Source organism: Capsicum annuum, chromosome 1 (assembly GCF_002878395.1).
Source record: "Capsicum annuum cultivar UCD-10X-F1 chromosome 1, UCD10Xv1.1, whole genome shotgun sequence".
Lineage (NCBI taxonomy): Eukaryota > Viridiplantae > Streptophyta > Magnoliopsida > Solanales > Solanaceae > Capsicum > Capsicum annuum.
Window position 1 is genome coordinate 132,432,585 of NC_061111.1, and position 13,189 is coordinate 132,445,773.

Sequence of the window (13,189 nt, forward strand, 5' to 3'; positions counted from 1 at the left end):
TTGAGATACTATGTGCTGACAAAAGTTTCTAGTTATCAGTAATCTATTTACCCTGGAGCAACTAAAATATACTATGATCTACATGAGTTTTATTGGTGGAATTGCATGAAAAATAATCTAATCGAATTTGTGGCTAAGTGTCCAAATTACCAACGGGTTAAGGCTGAGCACTAGAGACCAAGTAGTATGACTCAAAATATTAGTATTCCTACTTAGAAGTGGGAAATATAGATATAGACTTCATTATAGGGTTGCCTCATACTCGCTGATGACATGATTTTATTTGGGTTATTATGGACTAGATGATTAAGTCAATACATTTCCTGCTAGTTAACATTATATATTCATCTAAAGACTATGCTAGACGTTATCTTAGAGATTTGGTTAAGTAGATAGGAGTCCTTTGACTATCATCTTTTTATGGGTATACAATATGCTTCATAGTTCTGGAAGTCTTTTTAAGAAGGGTCTTAGTATCCAAGTTTATCTTAGCACAACTTTCATCTTCAGAGTAGACCATTCAGACCTTAAGGATATGTTGATAGCTTTTGTGATTGATTTCAAGGGTAGTTAGGATGATCACTTTCATTTGATTGAGTTTGCCTATAATAACAGTTATCACTCCAGTATTTAGATAGCCCCATTTAAAGATCTTTCTGGTAGGAGGTGTAAATCTCCTATTGGTTGCTTAAAGGTTGTTGACTCTACCTTGATAGGACCTGATTCAATCATGAGGCAATGGACAAAGTGCAGCTAATTAAAGAGAGGCTGAAGATAGCTCAAAGTCATTAGAAATCCTATGCAAATATGAGGAGAAAAAATATTAAGTTTACATATAATAATAGGGTTTACTTAAAAATTTAACCTATGAAAGAAGAGATTAGATATGGCAAGAAAGGAAACTCAGTCCCCAGTATGTTGGTCCTTATAGTATTTTGAGGCGTATTAGCAATGTGGCCCATAAGTTGACTTTTCTGCAGATTTAGCATTGGTGCATCCAGTTTTGCATAATTATTGAAGAAATGCATTGGTGACCCAGCTTTAGTTGCACCTTTAGCGAGTGTGGGTGTGAAAGATACTTTCTTACAAGGAAGTTCCTATTAAAAGTCAGGTTTGTAAATTAAGGAACAAAGAAGCCAGTTGGATGAAAGTTCTTTGGATTTTGAGGCGCATTAGCAATGTGGACCATAAGTTGACTTTTCTGCAGATTTAGCATTGGTGCATCCAGTTTTGTGCGATTATTGAAGAAATGCATTGGTGACCCAGCTTTAGTTGCACCTTTAGAGAGTGTGGGTGTGAAAGATATCCTCTCTTATAGGGAAGTTCCTATTAAGATTCTTGACAGCTAGGTTGGGTAAATTGAGGAACAAAGAAGCCAGTTAGATGAAAGTTCTTTGGAGGAATTAGCTAGTTGAGGGATCAACTTGGGAAGAAGAAGTAGATATGATAACCAAGTACCCTTATCTTTTTCCTTTGAATTCAGTTCTAACTTGAGGTTACAGTTTCCTCCTTATTACTTCTCTCGATCTCATGTCACTTAATTACTAACATTTCTTAGGTTTGATATTCAAGTTATGTCCCAGTTTGATATTTAGTTATCATGTCAGTATTCAACTTTTAGAACTTATTTTAGGTTTGCAACTCCTTCCCTATCTTTTCTGCCTAGTTAGTCTTTATTCGAGAATAAATGATCACACAGAGGAGATATTATAACACCCCAAAATTCTAAACTAAGATCTTAGTCATTCTCTAAGCACATATAAAACTAAACCCAATGATTTCCTAGTGTGACAAGTTCTTTGTATATGAATTAAGGTCATAAGGTACTTCTACCTCAAAGTTAAGTTGAAATCTTCCTTACAAATAGAGTATTCATATTAGATTTTACTTTTAATTTTAAATGAGCATAAATCCTAAAATATATAGAGTTTTATAGCTTAAGCCCTACCAAATTAAAGGACTATGAGTCTTCTCTCCAATGTTACCAACCGCTTATAAATTCAATTTTAGAGTAAGAAGTTATCACCATCTTAGTAAAGTATAGTCAAGCTATCAGATATGATGACCCATGTAATGAACCATTGTTTCTTAGGACAAATCCTCATATATGTTCATTTTTAGAGAAGCCACAAAGTCTTGAAAGTGAGAAAAAACACCTTAGAAGCCACAAGAGAAACCAATGACCTATTAAAGAACCAAAGAAGTATCCCATTAGCTGCTTGATGAAGTCCAAAGAACCCTCATGAACTATCAGTAGCAATGACCAGATCCAACGACCTATTGGTTGATAGGACGGGCCATTGGATGGTCCATCAGTTGCTCACACTAGCTTTTTAGTTACAATTATTAAAGGGTAACCGATATTTTCCTACTATGTAATCCCCCATAATATGTTGTTTTGGATATCCCAAAGGAAATACTTAAGTCTAAACTAATCCTTCATTCCCCAAAAACTCATGTAATCACTTAGAGTACAATCAGAAACAGACAATTAAACTTTCTCCTTAACCAATAAGCTAGGGTTCTTCACTTTCAAGATCAAAGATGCAATTAAACTTTCTTCTCAACTAAGAAGCTAGGGTTCTTCACTTTCAAGATTCAAAGCCAGAGTTAGTCGGTATTTTACTTCTAGGTATGTGGGATTTAAGAAAGGGTTTTCTTTTGGATTTGTGTCCCAACAAGTTTCTATTATAACTTCAAATTCAGATATCATGATTTAGGATTTATGCCCAATTATGCATATTTTCTTGAATGTTAGTTTCTTTATGTTTTTATATGATTTTAATTCTTGTTAAAGTAATTATGTATGAATTTTTACAAGTGATTTCTATTCTCAAGATATGGCAGTGATTTGGCATTATGAGAGATCTTAACTTATTTTAGTATTATTTGGCATGTTATGAACATACGATCCCAGTATACTTGATTTCCATACCAATATACATGAATGATTTCAGCTTACTCCTAAAGTATAATTTTAGTTTAGATAGGTTCTGACCTCAGTCACAAAGCCTCAGTTTTGGTAAGCAACGTCGGTATTTTCAAATAATATAGACCTTTAAAGTTCTTTCAAATAAAATGTTCCAATTTAGTTTCAGAACATTAGTACTTTATGGCTATCTAGGATGGTCATTCACCCATCAGTATAGGTTGATACCTTTGGTTAAAGTCCCTAAGTCCCAAAATTACATTTCCAGCATAGGTTATTAAAGGTCACCCACCAAGTGAGACTGATACCTTAGTCAAATGGACATCGGTTAGTGGATCCACATTAGTCAATGCTTGTACCATTAGAAGTGTTTTTACAATTCATTTATCTTCTTCACCCAGTTATTCAATCTTACTTTAGAAATTATAGCATATACTAAGCCATGGGTTATTTTGGTGTCACCTATGATGCTAAGCATTGTGTTGTGACTGGGGTGTATTCTCAAATCGTGACACCAAAATGAAAAGTTAGGGTTATTTTTGCTTTTCATGCACAAAAGCTATGTAAGAGGGGGTGTTAGGCATTTCAAGCCCATCTTTGGGGTGATAGTACTGTAGTCCCTCTTATTGCTTCAATTTTGGTGTTATGTGAATTTATAAAAGTGCTTCCTGATGATCTTCTTGAGATTCCACCTAACTGTGACTATAACTTTTGCATAGACTTAGAGTCGGGCACTCGCCCTATTTCCATTCCTCTTTATAAGAATGTACTGATAGAGTTAAAGAAACTAAAATCTCAGTTGCAAGATTTGTTGTGGAAAGGTTTTATCCATCCTAGTACTTCTCTGTGGAGTGTTCCCGTGCTTTTTGTTAAGAAGAAAGATAGTAGTATGTAGACGTATATAGACTACTAACATTTGAATAAGGTAATAATTCATAATAATTATCCTTTTCTTAGGATGGATAACTTGTTTGATCAATGGTAGGGTGCCATGGTGTTTTCTAAAATTGAATTTAATGTCAGGTTATCATCATCTTAAGATTCAGGTATGGGATATCTCAAAGACTACCTTCCGAACTTGTTGTGGTCATTATAAGTTTGTGGCTGTATTTTTTTGCTTGACCAATACCTTAGTTGTCTTTATAGGTTTCGTGAATGAAGTATTCAAACATTAATTGAATTCATTCAGAATTATCTTCGTTGATGATATATTGGTCTAATCTATAAGTAACGAAGAGCATAAAGTTCACTTGCATACCATGTTAGGGTGGATTAAGGAGAAGCTACTGACACGACCCAAATCCCGGGCCATATCATATGGGCACCTCAAGCTCACATGAATCGGAGGCCGCCTCAATAACTTAACCCAAGCGTCTCATCATACAATAGGTGTCGAAGGAACTCTTACTCACAAGTTAAGATTTGAGGAAATAATATCATAAGTCAACATTAGATTTATAGTAACTAACTCAAATCCAAGTTCAGAATTGTTCACAATACCTCTATACAATGAACTCAATAAATTTATATGTCAGGATAAGCCCCTGACAATAGCCAAACCGAGTCTTAAAGAGATCAAGTCTAAAGATAAGAGACTAAGAGGTACATGTCTTCCGAAGTAAGGAAGCTCACCACTTCAAGTCAATGCATGAACCGCTTCAATTACCTAATCACTGCGTGGGAAGAGAAAAAGATGCTCTGGCCCCTATTTCGCATGGGAACATAACTCTCGGAGACGGTTAGCGATTGGAATGCTAGCATGTAACTCAAGGATAAGTGATAAAATAACAACATCAATCAATAACAAGTTAATATATCACAATTTATCTCATTCATACACTTATCCATACATATAGGTATATCACATGCCAATCAAAGGAACAAGTCTCATCAATCATGCTTCAAGTACTCAATCATCATTCATGAAATGGAGGACTACGACCTCCCACACTTATAGCCTCAAACATTCTCAATAGGCAAGGGACTCTAACCCTATTCACATTATCAGGGGACTTTAACCATACGCACTCATTCATTAGTCAAGGACTTTAACCATATATACATTCACACAAACAAGGGACTCTAACCCTATACGTAATCATCTAGGCAAGGGAATCCAACCTCGTGCCCGCTTATTAGACAAGGGACTATAACCACATGTCTCATTTGGACTTTAACCATAAGTCGTGTCCTTCAGCGAGTTGCTTTGACTTCAAGAGATCTCTTTAAGAATGGGACTTTAACCTCGAGCAATATAATCAGGCAAGGGACTTCAACCTCAAGCCATTCATAAGGAAAGGGACTTTGACCTCAAGCCATCACAACTATCATTTGTTGGCAATTAGGACTTTAACCCTTTTTCCCATGCATCCATATACATCCAATACAACATTTAAGGACTTTAACCATTTTGGCCAATTCAACACTATACATGACCATATGGTCATTATGGGAGCCTTCATTGCTCAACCATTTCAATAGGACAATGCCTTAACTTAATTCAACATACCATGAAAATTATGGTCATCAAGACCCCTACACAAGTCTATACCACATTCTTACCACACTTGGGTTCAACCCACAATTTAAGGTCATCTTTATATCTAGGCACTTTACCTTTTTACTAGCCATAACAAGGTTATCAATTTCATTACACTTGGTTCATAATTCCTTTAGCATATTATTATTCAATCATCCATGTTCATTGGGCTATTTCCCTAGTTCTATACATCAACAACATATGACTAGACAACTCACTTAGACATTTTCACAAACACCTTGGGTGCATACCTTCAACAAGGCCATTTTCATGGTAGATATTATCAAGATTAGAGTTACTCAAGACCCTCATGTTAATCCACATACAACAAGCACCCATATATGAAGTTCATCATTAATATCACATACAAACTTAAGTCTAAGAAAGATTCAACATCACACGTCATTAGGCAATAAAACCCTTTTCATTTGATTTCAAAACCACCATGTACACTTACTAATCCAACTGTGAAATACATGGGCTTAGAGATATTTAAAGAGGGGAAGATATACATGCCTTAAACAAGATGACACACCAACAATCTTGGCTTCTTCTTGTCACTAGATGAGATCCCTCCAAACCCTAGCCTCCAATCTTGCTTCAAAATGTTTTTTTAGAGTTTTCGAAATGTTTGAGCCTTGTAAATAAAGACTTGGAAGGATACAATGCCTTATATAGTGAGAGGTTTTAGGGTTTTAGGAAAGGAAAATGATCAGAAGGTCCTTAGTTACAAGTTGAAAAGTTCACTCGTGCAGGGGTACGACTCCTCTATATGGTTCCCATAGTGATTGTACTCTAGGGAACGAGTGGTACCCTAAATTGTACCCTAGGCTTCTCCTAGGTCAACCATACTATTTTGGGTATGAGTGAGAACCTTTGAGTAGTAACCAAAGGGTACGACTCACCCCCTAGTCGTATACACAAACCGTATACCAAATAGTCCACTCTAAATAGAGACTATCCTCTATACGATTAAGTTGCATACGAATCGTATGCATGGGCATGATCAAGAAAAAGTCATGTCGTATACAAAATAGTATGATACCCCCATGGACTAATCAAAGTATGAAATGGGGGAAAGGTGGATACGAGTTGATACCAATGGTACGACTCAAGTCTCTAGTCGTATCCAACTCAGAAACACAAAAATGAAGTTGTTTTTTAATGGTTCATGTCTTGGTGTTTCTATTCTCCCCCACTTGGATCATTCGTCTGCGAATGATGGGAAAGCCATGCATAAACATAAGTTAACATATCAATATACATTAAATCGACCCTTACACAATTTGGAAACACGCATACAACAAAGATATAATGCAACACATATCATGATCATCATCAATCAATAATTTGTTTCATTGGACTTGGGACTCAAACACATTACTCATCAAACACTTACTCATTTCATAACTTAGGGACTTCAACCCATTAAATTTTATTGGTATCAAGCAATTCAAAGCATTGCGGACTTTAATCCTTCACCTATCAAAGACATGAATCAACTTAAGGTACTAGGGACTTAAACCCATCACAATAAGGCACACATAGCTTGAAAGCATTAGAGACTTGAACTCATGGTCTAACAAGACATAACCAATTCAAACTTGGGGACTTTAACCCAAGGCATTAAACATTGGGGACTTCAGCCCATTGTCTATAAATGACATAAATCAAGCAAGGAGATCTAACACATACATCCATCACAAGCTTCCGAAATGGGTAATAAATGTGGGTACTTGGATTTTATGTCCTCTTCCGCTCTCAAGTAGCTTTCTCATACTTTTGGTTCCTCCATAGGACCTTCACTGAAGCCACCTCTTTCATTTGTAATCGGCAAATTTATCAATCCAAGATCCTCATCGGGACCTCCTTACAAGACAAAGAGTCTGAGAAACCAACATCTTTTGAGGGACAACTAAAGAAGGATCACCCACACATTTTCGTAATATAGAGACATGGAAAACCTGGTGAATGGAGTCCATACTAGAAAGCAACTCCAACTCATAGGCAACATTACTAACCCTCTTCACAATGAAGTAGGGACCAACATACCGGGGACTAAGCTTCCCCTTTTTGCCAAACCATATCTCTCCTTTCATGGGAGATACTTTCAAGAATACCCAATCGCCCACATTAAACTCTAAGTCCCTACACCTTATATTTGCATAGGACTTTTGGCGACTTTGAACTAGTTTTCAATCTATCACGAATCACTTTCACCTTCTCAAAGGCTTGGTAAACTAAATTAGGGCCAAGCAACTTACCCTGACCAACTTCATACCACCTAATAGGAGATCGACATTTTCTACCATACAATGCCTCAAAAGGCTCAATGCCAATACTAGAGTGGTTATTATTATTATAAGCAAACTCAATCAAAGGCAAGTGGTCATACCAACAACCACCATAATCAATCACACAAGCCGACAATATATCCTCTAATGTTTGGATAGTTCTCTTCACTTATCCATCCTTTTGAGGGTGAAAAGTGGTACTAAGGCAAAACTTAGTCCCCAAACCTCTTTGGAATGACTTCCAAAAGTAGGATGAAAATAGAGGACCACGATTCGAGATAATAAACACCAGAGCACTGTGCAACTTCACAATATCTGCTAGATACAACTTAGCATAATCTTCTGCCGAGAAATTAGTTCTCACAGGCAAGAAATAGGCTAACTTGGTTATTCTATCAACAATGACCTAAATGAAATCAGATTGATTCCGAGATCTAGGAAGACCGGTAATGAAATCCCTATTAATCTCCTCCCATTTCTAATCGAGAAACACAATCTCTTGGCATAGACCACTGAGCTTCATGTAACACCCTAAGAGTACACCTTGGATGTCACACGGTTCTTATGACCCTGAAGGACCATAAGCTAACCCATGACTAGTACTTGCTGTGAATACTTAATAATAATCATAAAACATATGCCAAAGTGAAGCTGAAGATGCCATAAGGTCCATAATACAAGAAATAAATACTAAGTACATCTGTAGAAGAACTGCTAACTGAAAAATATCTGAAAGCCTCTAAACATCTGAAATAAAAGAGTTGATGGGAAGTAATAAATGAATAAATAAGCATCACGTCCTCGATGGATGAGGACTCACTACTGTAGTTACGGCTGATTTACTGATCTGGCTAAGTACGGTCAGGAACCCGAGCGTTCGAACCTATTATATGAGACATCATAGCACAAATAGAGTATGTGCCAGTACATTGAATGTACTTGTATGCTAGGTGAGGTTAGTCTAACATGGATGATTTTATGTGCTTGAGTAATAATTACTAAATATCATAAAGTTACTAGATAAGAGTATATGTAAGACTGGGACTACTGAAAGTACTGAACATACAATACTAAGCATATATCGTCTGTCTAAATTAGACTAAAACTAAAGTACTGAGTTTCTGATAAATTAATAACTAATAACTGTAAGTCATGATCATGTAGAACTAAACTGAGTTCTGTACTGAATACTGAATAGTGAATATAAATACTGAAACTAAGACTGTGGGAGTTATCATCTAACCAACATTCCCCAATTAGACTGATTTGGGGTCTAACTTGTAACCTTAGTTAAAAGGGTGTTAGCACCGTGCTACGGGTTACTAACACTTGCTGGGTCAACCCTCATCTGGGAGGAAGACTCATGAGAAGTATATTGTTACGTCAACCTTAGTCTAGCAGGATGACGATTTACCCTTTGCTGGCTATGTAGTTCTCTAACTCAGGGACCGCTACTAAGGGTCAAACCCTATCCTGGCAGGAATGCCCCCATCCCTGGGTTCACTCGATGCTGAATCCTACTCCTAACTAAATCGACACTAGAACTGATCACTAGACTGTACTAGGCTTGACTGAACTCACACTAACTCTATTAACTAACCGAATGCTACTATTTGGGATACTATGAAATCATTCTATTTTGACTAGAGACTGGATAAACAGCTAATTTTGGGTATTCAATACCCCCAGGACTTAACATAGATAATAGAACTATATCTCAACTTTAAAAGCATCACACTTAGTTTACCATGCATAATTCGTTCACATAGACATTTGTCAATCACCTAGGATGCATAATTCTTATACATGAAAATGAGCAATATATGAATGTCATGACTACCACATTCAACATCACAATTCAAAGATTTAACATGAGGGCTACATAAATCAACACATATTCTAGTTTATTTACATGAAACTAAAATCTTATTAGCTTGAAACCCACACAACAACACATACATGAATACAATTCCATTCAAGAAGGTAAATTATAATCTAAGTTTTGAAAAAGGATTCTTGAACTCCAAGGGTGGAAGGAACCCAAGGATGAACACATAACATACCTTGGTTTTTGAATTTATTAGAATTGTTAGTGAGTCCTTGAGACTTGGACTTGAATTTGATGAACCTAGGGTTTTTTTCTTAAGAGGTTTTTGTGAAAAAGTGAGTGAATTTGCCTTTTGAGTGGCTTAATTTTGTGTTATGTCTGAATAATGCAAGGGAAAATGACCTAATCACCCCCACAAACCCATAATTTAATAATCCAAACTTGCCCAGTGATGTGGCAGGTGACGCATTGCATCGATAGTATCGACGCAATTACTGACGCAAAGCGTCGATAGTGATGATGCAATAGCCGATGCGATGCGTCTTGATCGTGTCGGCTCACTATTTTGGTCATCCAAACATGTCTCAAACGATGTCCAATAATTCTAAAACTCACCCAATATGACCTATAGACAACCTTGATCATGAATCGATTTAAAAATCGACAATCTAAAGTCGGGAAGATTGGAAATAAGATAATTGAAATATCGAGGCCAAAAATAAGACTAAGTTTTAACTTTTAGCTGAAATTTTTGTAAGTCTGGGACCTCTTTTGGCATGCTATATAGGACTGAGATGGACTAGGACTTTATGGGGTTTTACACCATGTGCTCAACTTTCACTTGTTGACACACCATACACTTGGCCACATAGCTAGCAAAATCACGCTTTATTTTATTCCACCAATATAACTCTCTAAGGTCATGATACATCTTGGTGGAACCGAGATGAATATCATAATGGTCTCTATGACCCTTTACCTCAATCCATTAGTGTTGGAAACATATAGCCTACCTTGGTACCTCAATATACCATCACCACCAATCAAAAAGTTTGTGACCTTATGTTGACCCACATTATTCTTGATCTTCATCAAGTCGGGGTCCAATACTCATTTCTCCTTTATCTCAACAATAAGAAACGATTAAGATACCGGATGCACAAATACACCACTATCCCTAGAGTCCGCAAGTCAAACTATAAGATTTTCCAAACAATGAATATCCTTCACCAATTCTCACTTATCCTCATCTATATAGGACAAACTTTCCAAGGACACATGGCTAAGAGCATCGACGACTACATTCGCCTTACCCGAATGGTAATAAACACTCATATCATTGTCCTTTAATAGCTCAAGCCACCTTTTTTGTCGAATATTAAACTCCTTTTGAGTAAACACATATTGGAGGCTCTTATGATCGGAAAAGATATCAACATGAACATCATAGATATAATGCCACTAAATTTTCAAAGCAAAAACCACGGCTAATAACTCTAAGTCATGGGTGGGGTAGTTCTTTTCATGAACTTTTCATTGACTAAAAGCATAGGGAACCACCCTACTATGTTGCATTAACACGCAACCAAGACCGATATGAGAAGCATCACAATACACCACAAAACCATCACTACCCTCATGCAAGGTCAAAACCGGAGTCGAAGTCAATTTATCTTTCAACTTCCTAAAAATACCCTCACACACATTGAACCATAAGAACTTGACCTTCTTTAGGGTCAACTTAGTCAATGGGGCAACTATAGTGGAAAAACTCCCCACGAACCTTTTATAATAATCGGCTAGATCTAAGAAGCTCCGAATATAAGATGGAGTCATGGGTCTAGGCCACTTCTTAACCGCTTAAACCTTTTAGAGATCTACCATAATAAATTACTAGAGATGACATGACAAAGAAAAGCTACGACTTTCAAACAAAACTCACACTTGGAGAACTTGGCATACAAACAATAATCCTTCAAAGTTTGCAACACAGCACAGAGGTGATCTATATGTCTGCCTCACTCTTAGAATACACTAAGATATCAACAATGAAGACAATAACAAACATATCCAAGAATAGAAGAAAGACCCTATTCATCAAACCTATGAATGTCACCGGGGCATTGGTCAACCTAAAGGACATGACAAGAAACTTATAGTGACCATATCGGGTTTTAAAGACAATCTTAAGGATATACGCATCACTAATCTTAAGCTGATGATAACCCGATCTAAGATCAATCTTAGAGAAACTCTTCGCACCCTGCAGTTGATCAAACAAATCATTGATCCTAGGAAAAGGATACTTATTCTTTACGGTCACTTTGTTCAACTGACGATAATAAATATACATACAAAGGGAACAATCATTCTTGAGCATGAACAACATGGGATCACCCCACGAAGATGAACTAGGGCGTATAAAAACCTTATCTAAGAGGTCTTTCATTTGCTCCTTAAGCTCTTTTATCTTTGCCGAAGCCATTCCATAAGGAGGGATAAAAATCGAATGGGTTTCTGAAACAAGATCGATCCTAAAATCAATCTCCCTATTGAAAAGATCATTGGGAAACACCTCGAGAAACTCATTCACCACGAGAATAGATTCTAAGGAATGCTCTTCCGAGTTGGAATCCTCAACTTGGACTAAATGATACAAACACGCCTTCAAAGTCAACTTTTGAGCTTTAAGATAAGAAATGAATCTTCCCTTAGGAACTAGAGAACTACCTTCCTATACAATGGTGGGCTCATTAGGGAATTTGAACATGACCTTATGGGTCTGACAATCTAAGGTAGCATAGCAGGAGTGCAACCAGTCCATCCCTAAAATGACATCAAAATCAACCACGTCTAACTCTATCAAGTCTATAAGGGTATCCCTACCACCAACTAATATCACACACCCCTTATAGACTCTTCTAACAACCACAAGGTCTCCGACTAAGGTAGAAACAAAAAAGGGAACTGACAGACTCTCAGGACCAGAATCAAGATACACAGCCACATACGGGGTCATATAAGAAAGAGAAGACCCTGGATCAAGCAAACAATACACATCACAAGATAAAAGTCTCAACATACCTGTGACAACATTGGGAGATGCCTCAGAATCCTGGCGAGTAGCAAGCGCAAACAAGCGATTTTGACCAACACTGGTGCCAGAAATAGAAGCAAAGAGAGACATAGCACTTTTGGTAAGGGAAGAAGTAGAGTAGCCACAGGAGCCCTATTAGACCAAGAAGTTGTTGGAGAGCATCACTCATGATTCATATGCCCAACCTAACCATAATGGTAACACCGGTTTCTCCCTTTCTCATACTAACAATGATGACTCTGACTACAGAATATGCAAGGAGGGCGGTGTAGAGCCGACTGAGCACCACTAGTCTGGATTTGGGCACTGGGATGACGATCACCTAAAAAATTTAGGTAATAAGAGTGAACACCAGCCGGGGATAACAAACCCAAATTCCCCTACTTCTTTCGTGTCCACTTGTCACCACTTTGCTCGGAAGGCCTAAATTTCCTTCCTTGCTTCTCACTAAGCTCAACTTGCTTCTTTTTCTTATCCTATACTTGTTGCAAATACACAATTA